We start from the raw sequence: 12,207 nt of genomic DNA, 5'->3' as shown, positions 1-12,207 counted from the left end.
CGCTCAGAAGCATAAGGCATCGACAAGACTATTCCATCGCACACTGTTCTGGGTTTTTGTTTTTGCGCAACAACCTGCTCCAAGTATTCTTTGGCTGACTGCCTTCCAGTTCAGAGCCGTTGTCGTGATGCTGTCTGGTGCTGTTCTAAGCGAGTGGCCTATGCATCGCCACTTTTTGCATTTGATTTATTTAATATAGGATGGGTTTCTCATATGTTGATCTCCACAACGCGTCGTTGCTGATGGTGTTCGGCCAAAATATTCTACAGATGATGCGGAGCCATTTGTTGACAAAATATTTTAGATTCTTTGAGGTGGTGTTAGAGACCAGCCAGGTTTCACTTCTGTACAACAGTACTGACTTCGCACATGAGCTGAATATTCGCAGTTTAGAGCGTCTGGAGATTTTCGAATACACCCATACTGCAGGCATTCGCCCGAACGCCGCGCTTTGCTTTGTTTAGCCTGCAGTTGACATCTTTATCTGCTCCGCCGTCTGCCGTTGTTAATGGAGCTGAGGTGACAAAAGCTTTCGACAAATTCCACCGACCACTCGTCAACTATGATATGTCTTGCTTTATTGTGGTTGATATTCATATTTTTGGTTTTAGAAATATATTTAAAAAAAATCGCAGAGGGTCTGGTTAGTACTGTGGCGGCTGAGGCATGATTACGTTGCCATTTACGGACAAGAAATATTGATTTTTTAATAAACTATTTCAAGTAGCGAAAGATCTCTAGGCTATGTCTAGCTTTCATCCCCTCGACGATCGGTTTTACCTTATCGAAACGATCCAAATTTAAATTCCAATGGAGAAAATGCGCAACACCACTAAGTGAAAAATTGTAGATTATACGAGAATCTTGAGCCACTCAAACTTGCATTTTTTATACTAGCATTTAATGGACCATAAATCTGCATATCAAACATCTTTCTAGAAATGCTTGATGAAAACCGTGGAATTGGAATGAAAAGTTTGTTATGCGTTTCGAAATAGTGCACTTGCATGGTGCCTATTTCAATTGCGAGTTTCAGAAGACATTTCTACCCCATCTTTCAATATGTCTTAAATATTTTAAGCGTGTTTTGAATAACGCGAAACATCCTCAAAAGAGATGCTCTCTAATTTCTCTCTTACATTTCCTGCATTCCCCGCTGTCCGAGATTCCTATTTTGAAAGGAGTTATGCCCCCTTAGCCCGCCTATCATAGTTCTATAATCTCTTCATGCTAACGATTGTATAAATGGAGTAAGATTGTGATTGTCTTGATCTTAGCATGCATGCAAGTGGACAAACTCTCCCATCTTGTCCTGCTCACGTTTTCCTCTAGTTCGTTGTATAATGTTCACATTGACTTTTGCGTTTCGTTAGCAATATCGCAAGATAGAGTTGCCTCGTTAGTCACTATGTTATCTACTGTCTCGTTCCCTCCAAGCACTTAGCGCCTGGAACCCAATGGAAATATAGCTTAAAATTCGCTGCCAACTTTTCTACTACCTCCCTGCTCTGAAAAATGATCTTGGACGTGTTACAAGGGGTGGTTAAGTTTTAAGGGCCGATTTCGATTGTAAATAAAATATAACTCTTTGAGGAAATTATTGCCATTTCTCTTTATTATAATAATATTGGTATGACTCAATTATGTATGGAACAAAATATCGGCAAAATGGTCGCCGCGGTCTCGGCGGCACACCTCCATCCGATGGAACAAATTTTCGATCACGCTGAGGCATAATTAAGGTCCTATGCCGTTTATGTGCCGAATTATCTCATCCTTTAGCTCTTGAATTGTTGCTGGCTTATCGACGTACACCTTTTCTTTCAAATAACCCCAAAGAAAGAAGCCCAACGGTGTCAAATCACATGATCTTGTCGGCCAATTGACATCGCCGCGACGTGAGATTATTCGGCCCTAAAATTTTTCGCCCAAAAGAGCCATTGTTTCATTAGCTGTGTGACAAGTGGCACCGTCCTGTTGAAACCACATATCGTCCACATCCATATCTTCCAATTCGGGCCACAAAAAGTTCGTTATCATCTCACAATAGCGAACACTATTCACAGTAACTGCCTGACCGGCCTCATTTTGGAAAAAATACGGCCCAATGACGCCGCCGGCCCATAAACCGCACCAAACAGTCATTCTTTGTGGGTGCATTGGTTTTTCGGCAATCACTCTTGGATTATCATTCACCCAAATGCGGCAATTCTGCTAATTGACGAATCCACTGAGGTGAAAATGTGCCTCATCACTGAAGATGATTTTCTTCACGAAGTGCGGGATATGCGTTTTGATTTGAACGCCCGTTTTTAAAATAACTAAATAACTTTAACACGTTGCTCGATTGTGTATCTTTCCGTGGTTCAAATTGAATTAGTCTAAAATTGAAAAATGTGTGAAATGCAGAAAAAACTTGACGTTTATATGTGGTTCACATTCAATATGGCCCTTGAAATTTAACCACCCTTTACTAAACGATGTAATTGCTTTAATGGCTGCCTGATTATTTATGTAAAAGCAGTAGTCTGGAAGCTTATACGACTTCCTTAGGCCTTCCTCTGCACAGTATATCCCAGCATTTACTCCGCTAGCCATTTTAGAACCATCCGAATAAAAGTTAAATGCATTGCGTTTGGTGCCATAGTCCATATAGTCTATGTCCATAGGTCCTATATGAGAGTTCGTTTATGGCTTTTAGTCTTGCTGGAAGGTTTTCTCCAAAAAGATCCATCGGTGTTAAATCGAGTGTGTATTCGAGGTCAGCTGTTCTTAGCGCACCTGTAATGCCAAAAGCAGGTAGTCGCTGAACCCCTAAGAGCTATACTTTTATAGAAATAAATAATGCCCACTCGAAAAAAACGAAAAGCAATCAAAATTTATATAAATATTGATGTGCTATTACTTGTCACGATGTGCTATTACTGCTTAAGAAATTTTAAAAGTCACATTTTCCTTTCAAAGTCAAATTTTTTTCCCGTGCTCTATCCCTTCAGCGTCTCATGTGAATGTTCCATTGCAAGAATTAGTAATGAAAGTCTACTTCTAACTGCTCTTTGAGGATGCCTGAGGCTATTTCTTTCATAGCTCTATTTTATGAAAGCATCAGACAGTCGCTGGCTACACCTCGTAATAAGGATGCTTTCAAAATGCCAAATGTAATAGCGCAAAATTGGGTAAGTTCCTATTACGCCGAAAAGCTAAGTATTCCCTACGGACAAATTTTATATAAAAACCTACATTCATATTGGCACATAAAACTATTATGACTATGCTGTACTTATTCACGCAATAAGCCAGTATACAAAGTTTTAAACGAGCATTATAAGTCAGTGACATGTGACCTAATGCAATACTCAAATATTACCATTTCACATTATATGGCACAACTTTTATACCACAGCGATAAAGAACTTAACAAAAACTCTCCCATTGTGGCCTTTCCGTAGTGGTCATATCCATGGCAGCTTTCAAAGGGGCTGAAGGACAGAAAACAGCAGTTGTCGCAAATGTCGTTCTACGGAAATATTTTAAAACAATCAAACACTCCCACTCAAACGCATGCCACACACTTATTGAGACTGGGTAAGCTTTCACAACTTTACATATATTTGTGTATATAAACAGATACATACATATACATATATATTGTATCTATGTGCATATATAACAAAGTTTTGGAACTGCAGATGAATGAGCAGGTGTTGTAACAAAACTTCACAAAGCTGAATTGAGGAGAACAAAAGCTTTTATTACGAAATGAAAAGGAAAAGGGCAAAAGCAAGAGGAAGAGGAAGAAGAGTGTAAGGTATATAACGTTGGTGCTGTGTATGCCTTAAGCCTAAATATTTTCAGAATTTGCAAATCGCTTTTATTTTCAGAAACAGTAATCACAAGGCCAACGGAAAATCAAATACACGCAAGAGCTATTTAAGGAAAAATTTACAACTAGTGCTTAGAAACGTTTCTGGTACTATAATCTTGCTTGAATGCCCATTATTTGTACAAGATAATAAATATATACTGTGGGCAAAAAGTAAGGTGAATTTTGTTGTAAAATGAAAAATCTTTATTTATTCTTCTAAATCAATTTCATCCCCTTCAAAATAATCCCCTCTCGATGAAATACACTTATGCCAACGATTTTTCCAATCCCCGAAACATGCCAAATAGTCCATTTCCGGTATAGCCATCAGCACCTTCTTCGATTCAGCTTTTATCTCCTCAATCGACTCGAAACGCGTTCCCCGGAGTGGTCTCTTGAGTTTTGGGAATAGCCAGAAGTCACACGGAGCCAAATCAGCCGAATACGGTGGTTGCGGAACGATATGCGTGAATTTTTTGGCGAAATGGTCACGAAGAACGAGTGCAGTGTGAGACGGTGCATTATCGTGATGCAAGAACCAAGAGTTGTTCTTTTCTGGTCTTTTTAGACGAATTGCTTCACGTAAACGACGCATAACGCTCAAATAATATTCCTTATTAACAGTTTGGCCAGGTGGAAGGAATTCATAGTGCACCACACCACGAAAATCGAAAAAAACTGTCATCATGACTTGATGAACGACTTTGATGTGCTCTTTTCGGTCTGGCTTCGCCTTTGGCACGATATTCGCTTGATTGGTCGGTTGTTTAAGGGTCGTAAGCATAAATCCAAGTCTCATCTCCCGTAATGATGCATTTGAGCTTGTCCTGATAGTCTGAAAGCATTATTTCACACACATCAACGCGACGACTGTTTTCCAAGAAATTGAGAGTTTTCGGTGCCAAACGAGATTTGACTTTCCGTAGGCCCAAATGATCATTCAAAATGGTTTTCACAGATCCTTTTGATATTCCGATCATATCAGTAAGGACTTTAACATTCAACCGACAATTTTTGAGCACTAACTGCTTCACCGATCATGACAACAAAGCCGCGGGCGCCGACGGACTGCCGGCTGAGCTATTCAAACATGGCGGCGAGGAGCTGGTAAGGTGCATGCATCAGCTCCTATGCAAAATATGGTCGGATGAAAGCATGCCTGCCGATTGGAATTTAAGTGTGCTCTGCCCAATCCATAAGAAGGGCGATCCTGCAATTTGTGCCAATTACCGCGGGATTAGTCTTCTAAATATCGCCTATAAGGTTCTAGCGAGCGTATTGTGTGAAAGGCTGAAGCCCACCGTCAACCAACTGATTGGACCTTATCAGTGTGGCTTCAGACCTGGAAAGTCTACCATCGACCAAATATTCTCAATACGCCAAATCTTGGAAAAGACCCATGAAAGGAGAATCGACACACACCATCTTTTCGTCGACTTCAAAGCTGCATTCGACAGTACGGAAAGGAGTTACCTGTATGCCGCGATGTCTGAATTTGGTATCCCCGCAAAACTAATACGGCTATGTAAGATGACGTTGCTCAACACCAGCAGCGCCGTCAGAATTGGAAAGGACCTCTCCGAGCCGTTTGATACCAAACGAGGTTTCAGACAGGGTGACTCCCTGTCGTGTGACTTCTTTAACCTGATGTTGGAGAGCATCGTGCGAACCGCAGAACTTAATCGCTCAGGCACAATTTTTTATAAGAGCGTACAATTGCTGGCGTATGCCGATGATATTGACATCATCGGCCTTAACAACCGCGCTGTTAGTTCTGCCTTCTCCAAACTGGATAAAGAGGCAAAGCGAATGGGTCTGGTGGTGAACGAGGACAAAACGAAGTACCTCCTGTCTTCAAACAAACAGTCGGCGCACTCGCGTATCGGCACCCACGTCACTGTAGACAGTTATAATTTCGAGATTGTAAAAGACTTCGTCTATTTAGGAACCAGCATTAACACCGATAACAATGTCAGCCTTGAAATCCAACGTAGAATCTCTCTTGCCAACAAGTGCTACTTTGGACTAAGTAGGCAATTGAGTAGTAAGGTCCTCTCTCGACGAATAAAACTAACACTCTACAAGACTCTCATCATGCCCGTCCTAACGTATGGCGCAGAAGCTTGGACGATGACAACATCCGATGAAGCGACGCTTGGAGTGTTCGAGAGAAAGATTCTGCGTAAGATTTTTGGACCTTTGCACGTTGGCAACAGCGAATATCGCAGACGATGGAACGATGAGCTGTATGAGCTTTACGACGACATAGACATAGCGCAGCGAATAAAGATCCAGCGGCTACGTTGGCTGGGTCATGTCGTCCGAATGGATACAAACGCTCCGGCTTTGAAAGTATTCGATGCGGTACCAGCTGGTGGTAGCAGAGGAAGAGGGCGGCCTCCTCTGCGTTGGAAAGATCAGGTGGAGAAGGACTTGGCTTCACTTGGTGTGTCCAACTGGCGCCGGTTAGCACGAGAAAGAAACGACTGGCGCGCTTTGTTAAACTCGGCCAAAATCGCGTAAGCGGTTATAGCGCCAATTAAGAAGAAGAAGAACTGCTTCACTTTATTGACGTGTTGGTCATCTGTTGACGTCGATGGTCGTCCGGAGCGCTCCAAGTCATCAACACGTTCTCGACCCTCTTTGAAGTCTTTGTACCACTTATAAACATTTTTCTGCGACATGGTCGAATCACCAAATGCCTTCTGCAACATGCTAAACGTTTCCGCAGCCGAAATATCATTCCGCAAACAAAATTTGATGGCACTTCTCTGCTCAATCAAATCAGACATTGTAAAAATCGAAAAATGCACTCTTGGCCGTTTGGTAAACACAAGCGTAAATATATTACTGATAATGACATTCACATGAAAGTTGGCCCAGATGTTATTAACAGTGCTGCCAACTCATGAAAAAAATAATTAGAGCGGAATTTTAATCCCGCGAAGTTTGACAAATAAATTCACCTTACTTTTTGCCCACAGTAGTACATCCTATGATTGTTAAAAGTTCGGAATACATACACACTTGAGTGCATACATACATTTTGATCCGTTGATGTTCAATGTTAGCTCAACGACCCAGTCCGGATCTTGGTTTGCTATAACATTTATGTACCTTCAGTTCAATTTATTCATCGCTTGAGTTCTCCAACAACGCATACCAAATAGCTCAGCGTCCCGATCTACGCCATCCAACTATCGGAGTTTTGGTCTTTCTGTGCCTCTACTAAGATTTTCTTCGGTGGGTATGATTCGTCTGCACTTATAACGTGACCAGCCAGCCCGTCGTATTCGGGTGGTTATACAGTCTTTGAAGCTCGTGATGGAATTGTATTCTCCAAATATCGTTTTTCGTAAGATTTTACGCTCAAAAACGTAAAGTTTTTGCCCATCGGCCTTGTTTAGTGTTCAAGTTTCCATCGTATATAAGCACTAGGACAATAAGAGTACGATAAATTCTTACTTTCGCTGGTCTTCCAATAATGCGACGAGGTGTCGTTGTATCACAAAGTAGCATCGGTTAGCGGCAAGTATTCTTTCATCTATTTCCATAGTTATGTTGTTTTTATTGCCGATTTTAACTGCGAGATATTTGAATTTCTTAACAATTTCGAAAATGTATGAACCTATTTTAAGGCTTAGGCCCATGTTTTGCACTGCTTGTCTTTGAAGTATTGACACCATTGCCTTCGTCTTGCATGCATTTAATGATAGTCCCGTTCTTCTAGCCACTTTATGAGTTTTTATAAAGGCTTCTTTGAGGTCATCAAGGGATGCCACTGATGACAGAGAAAATAATGCGCGTCGCCTATATCGACACCTCCGATACTATTTTCTATAAAAGTGTATAAAAATGATGCTCGCTTACGCTGATGATATCGACATTGTTGGCATTAGTCAGCGGGCAGCCAGTGCAACTCTCTCCAGTCTCCTGCGGTAAACGACGGCAAGATAAAGTGTGTCAACAAACAAAAAGTTTACGCGTATTGGACAGTCGGAAGTAGGAAGTTCTTATCCGAGACTTTGTACATCATTTCATTAGGGAGGATTTTTAAGTGGCGGGTCCCAAACCCCCAGCGCGTAACCAGCTATCCTAGGATGCTGCGCCTTCTCACGTTGGCTTACTCCCGAACGGGTGTTCTGAAGCTACCCAGAGGATACTTGGGCTAATCCCGGAAATTGCGAGCTGCTTTATATGTAGAAGAATCATTCTACTGCCAAGCGAATGGCAATCAGTAACTTTCCCCACTTGCGTGGACTTATACATATGGAACCATCCTCCAGTATTCGATGCGATACCAGTTGGTGGTAGCAGAGGAAGAGGATGGCCTCCTCTGCGTTAGAAAGATCAGGTGGAGAAGGACTTTCGCTTCACTTGGTGTGTCCAACTGGCCCCGGTTAGCACGAGAAAGAAACGACTGGCGCGCTTTTTTAAACTCGGCCAAAATCACGTAAGCGGTTATCGCGCGAAGTAAGAAGAGGAAGTATAGGACAATGGGTAACGATTGATAATTACGAGTTCGGCGTAGTCAAGGAATTTGTGTACCAAGGATCCAGCACTAGTACCGCCAGCCAACTCTCAGATCCCTCTCTCGACGCAGGAAAAAAAGCTCTGTCAATCACTCATCCTCCCGGTCTTACTATAAGGCGCTGAGTCCTGGTCTCTGACGAACACCAACGGGCGGTTGTTAGGAGTTTTCACAAGATCTATGGTCCAATGGTCCAACGTCAATGATGCATGCCAAAATAAGCTGAAACCACGAGCTGTACGCCAATATTGACGTGGGAAAGCTCATTAAAATTCAGCGGCTGCACTGGCTACGTCACTTTGAGCGAATGGACAATAACGCTCTTCTTTGCAGGCGCTCTTTTCAAAGTGTACTGGTGGGACTAGCAAAAAAGGTCGTCCTCATTTACGATGGAAAGATCAAATCTACGACGGTCTGATCGCCCTTGATCTTTCTATATGGCGTCAACGCGCGCAATACAGAGTCGATTGGAGCAATATTTTGGTAGCGGCCAAGACCGACCATCGGATGTACCTTCTACTCAAATATGAACGAGACGTTATCAATAAAACGGTCCGCGGATGATATATGGCTAAAATAAATTTTTTGTTTTTTGGTAGGACTGTTATAAGCTTACATGGCAAATTTCAGGGTGATATGTCACATAGTTGGTTTTCTGTGCTACTGTAAACAAGTCAAGCTCGGGTGTGTTCTTCGAATTCTCTTTTATGACTTCAATTGTCTCAAAATGTTTTCCACGGAGCGGCAACTTGAGCTTGGGAAACAGGAAAAAGTCACATGGAGCCATATCAGGCGATTACGGTGCTTGCGGAACGATATTAACATTATTTTTGTTCAAATAATCGCGAACAAGACGTGATGTGTGAGCCCGTGTGCATTATCGTGATGCAAGAACCATGACTTGTTGTCCCACAATTCCTTCCTTTTAAGACGAATGTTCTCGCGCAAACGCTTTAAAACGTCTAAATAATATTCAGCGCTAACCGATCGGCCTTGCGGAAGGAACTCCGAGTGCACCACACCTTTGTAATCGAAAAAATAGTCAGCATAACCTTAATTTTTGAGCGACTTTGGCGTGGTTTTTTGAGTTGATGTACGGCCCCCTTTGAACGATTTGTACCACTGGAAAACACATGCACGCGATAGAACAGAGTCCCCATAGGTTTTTAAGGCGTCTGAAGCCGAAATTTTGTTGGAATAACAAAATTTCAAACAAATTCTTTATTCACCTTGAATTTCCATCGTTAAATTCGAAGAACACACTCGAGCTTGAAATTTGCCATGTAAGCTTATAACAGTCCTACCAAAAAACAAAAAATTTATTTTTGCCATATGTCATCCGCGGACCGTTTTATTGATAACGTCTCGTTCATATTTGAGTAGAAGGTAGTTGCCAGCTAAGTCTTTCATTTTATTAAAGCAAAAATCATTGAAAATAAGGTGTTGAACGTAGGTTTCTCACACATCAAAATATTTGTCTATTGAAAAAATGTATCCAAAAAGTAATCGCAAAACCGCACTTGTTGCTTTCGCCGCCCATCTCAGCACCCACACCGGCACTCAATGCCTCTTACACGTGCAACAAAATTTACAGCTACGCAATAACATAACCAAACCAATACCAAACAACCAATCCATTCGCCATGCCCTCAGAAGACATGATGATCCACTCGACCCTCCTGAGGTGTATAAAATTGATTTAATAAATACAGCTGGAATGTCATGGGAAAGTGAGGGGTAGATCTAAGCTGAAGGTGTCAATTTATAGCGTCACGAGTGTGTGTGATATACCTGTATGTATACACATACACATATATAACTGTCGCACTTTTTTAGGCGTATGCGTGTCTATTTCTGCATTTGACAGTCGATACCCATCAATTGTGGTTATACAAAAGAAGACATAATTTTCAAACTGTCAATGCGCATCTCACAATTTCTATGCGTATAAGTTGTACTCTGCCAGGAAATCGAAGTAGGGACACATTTTTCTTGTTATTTGTTTAACTTTACTTCACCGGTCTTTCAATATAAAATGTGTACTTAGTATTTCAGCCATCACAATATACGTCATTCCGGTTGAAAGAGAATGGATGGAAAATTTTGAATCTTTGATTAGCAGCAAACAAAAGCGATACGTGTCAAATAATTCTTCAAAGTATTTATATGAAACTTGTTAGCTGAAAGTGTGTTGCAAATGTGGAAAGTTACTAAAACAGGACAACAGTTGTCATGTGGGTAGAATGCAATGGGCCGGAAATATAAAATCACATTGAATGTTGGTAAGCACTCAACAATAACTGAGTTAACCGAAGCTTCTGGTGAAAAGTAGGTCAGTTGTCATCTTAGGAAACAAATGACATTTTCATACTGCAGAACAAATAATCATAAATATATTGCGTTTTTGTGCAGTTGGCAATAAGGTGGTGGGTCTGAAAATGTATACTTTGTGATACGCATTAGGTTCTAGTCATTGGTCATTAGTCATCAGGCACTTAAATAAATGGGGATTTCGCAAGAAATAGAGTTTGAGAGGATAAGCCAGCCTCGGAAACTACTTGAAAGATTTTATATTCGACGAATAAATTAATTTAATGCATTAAATTTCTGTCCTTTCTTAGATTAAGTTACGAATTATTTAAACAATTGAATAATACTTGATATTATGTGAAGTATGTGCAATTTGATCTTATAACATTACTCCATCTCTCAGGCAGCATACGGATTCCTCTGACGAAAAATTCGATTTCTTGATCCATTCATAAAGCCAGTTTGCGATGCTCTCGTAAGAAGTGAAACGCTCTCCAATAAGGGCTGACTGCATTGATCGGAACAGGTGGTAATCCGAAGATGCAATATCTGGGGAATAGGGCGGGTGGGCCAACATCGTGTGGCCTAGCGTTGTCATGCAGCAAAATCAGTTTGTCATGTCTACCGTCCCATTCCGGCCGCTTTCCTTTGAGAGCTTGATTCAAACGCATTAGCTGCAGTCGGTACGATCGATGCAGTGATGGTTTCAGATGTTTCGAGGAGTTCTTAATAGATGACACCCTTCTGATCCCCCCATCTGATGCAGATACACAACATAAGCTTTCAAGCATGAATATTTTTTTCGTTGTCGATGGACCAGGTTCCTCTGGCAGGCTTCAACATTTTCGGCGCTTAGGGTTATCATAATATACCCATTTTTTATCGCCAGCGACGATGCGATGGAGAAAACCTTTTCTTTTCTGCCGTTCAAAAAGCATCTCATACGTCACTAAACGTCAGTCTATATCTCTCTCCTTCAATTGATGCGGCACCCAGTTACCTGTTTCCTGGAACATTCCCATCGCGTGCAAACGTTTTCCGACGGTTCATCTGTCAACATAAAACTCTTTTGACATATCATCAAGGGTTCGACATGCGTCTTCATCCAATAATTGTTGTAGTTGAGTATCTTTGAGTTTTTTCGGTGCTCCTTCGCGATCTTTATCACTTACGTCGAAATTGCTAGTCTGGAAGCGACTTGGTGCGTGATTACCATAAATATTGACCAATATACGACACGTTTCAGCTGCACTTTTCATTAAAAGGTAATAAGAAAGCATGACTTTCCGAAAATCCTGTTTTTTCGGGACGAACGTAGAAATTTTTTACGGCAGATAAAAAAGGATCTTTACGCTTCAAACGAATGCCAACCACTGCGATCGAGTCCTCACATATACACCTTCAAATCACCAGTATATGACAATTATCTTTGATGATCGGCTTGCTTCTTTCCGTCCGGAATGTACACACCTCTAGAAGAGTCGACGTTATAACCAAAGCA

At 41.4% G+C, this 12,207-nt stretch overlaps 1 protein-coding gene across 10 annotated transcripts in view; it reads right to left on the bottom strand.

Moving 5' to 3' along the window:
- Nucleotides 1–12,207, bottom strand: part of LOC128867594 (high affinity cAMP-specific and IBMX-insensitive 3',5'-cyclic phosphodiesterase 8) — a 422,601-nt gene that overhangs the window by 202,730 nt on the left and 207,664 nt on the right. The window lies entirely within an intron of this gene.

The sequence above is a fragment of the Anastrepha ludens genome, chromosome 6 (assembly GCF_028408465.1).
Source record: "Anastrepha ludens isolate Willacy chromosome 6, idAnaLude1.1, whole genome shotgun sequence".
Classification (NCBI taxonomy): Eukaryota; Metazoa; Arthropoda; class Insecta; order Diptera; family Tephritidae; genus Anastrepha; species Anastrepha ludens.
The sequence above is the reverse complement of the archived record's forward strand: the minus strand, read 5'-3'. Positions and strand labels throughout refer to the sequence as shown.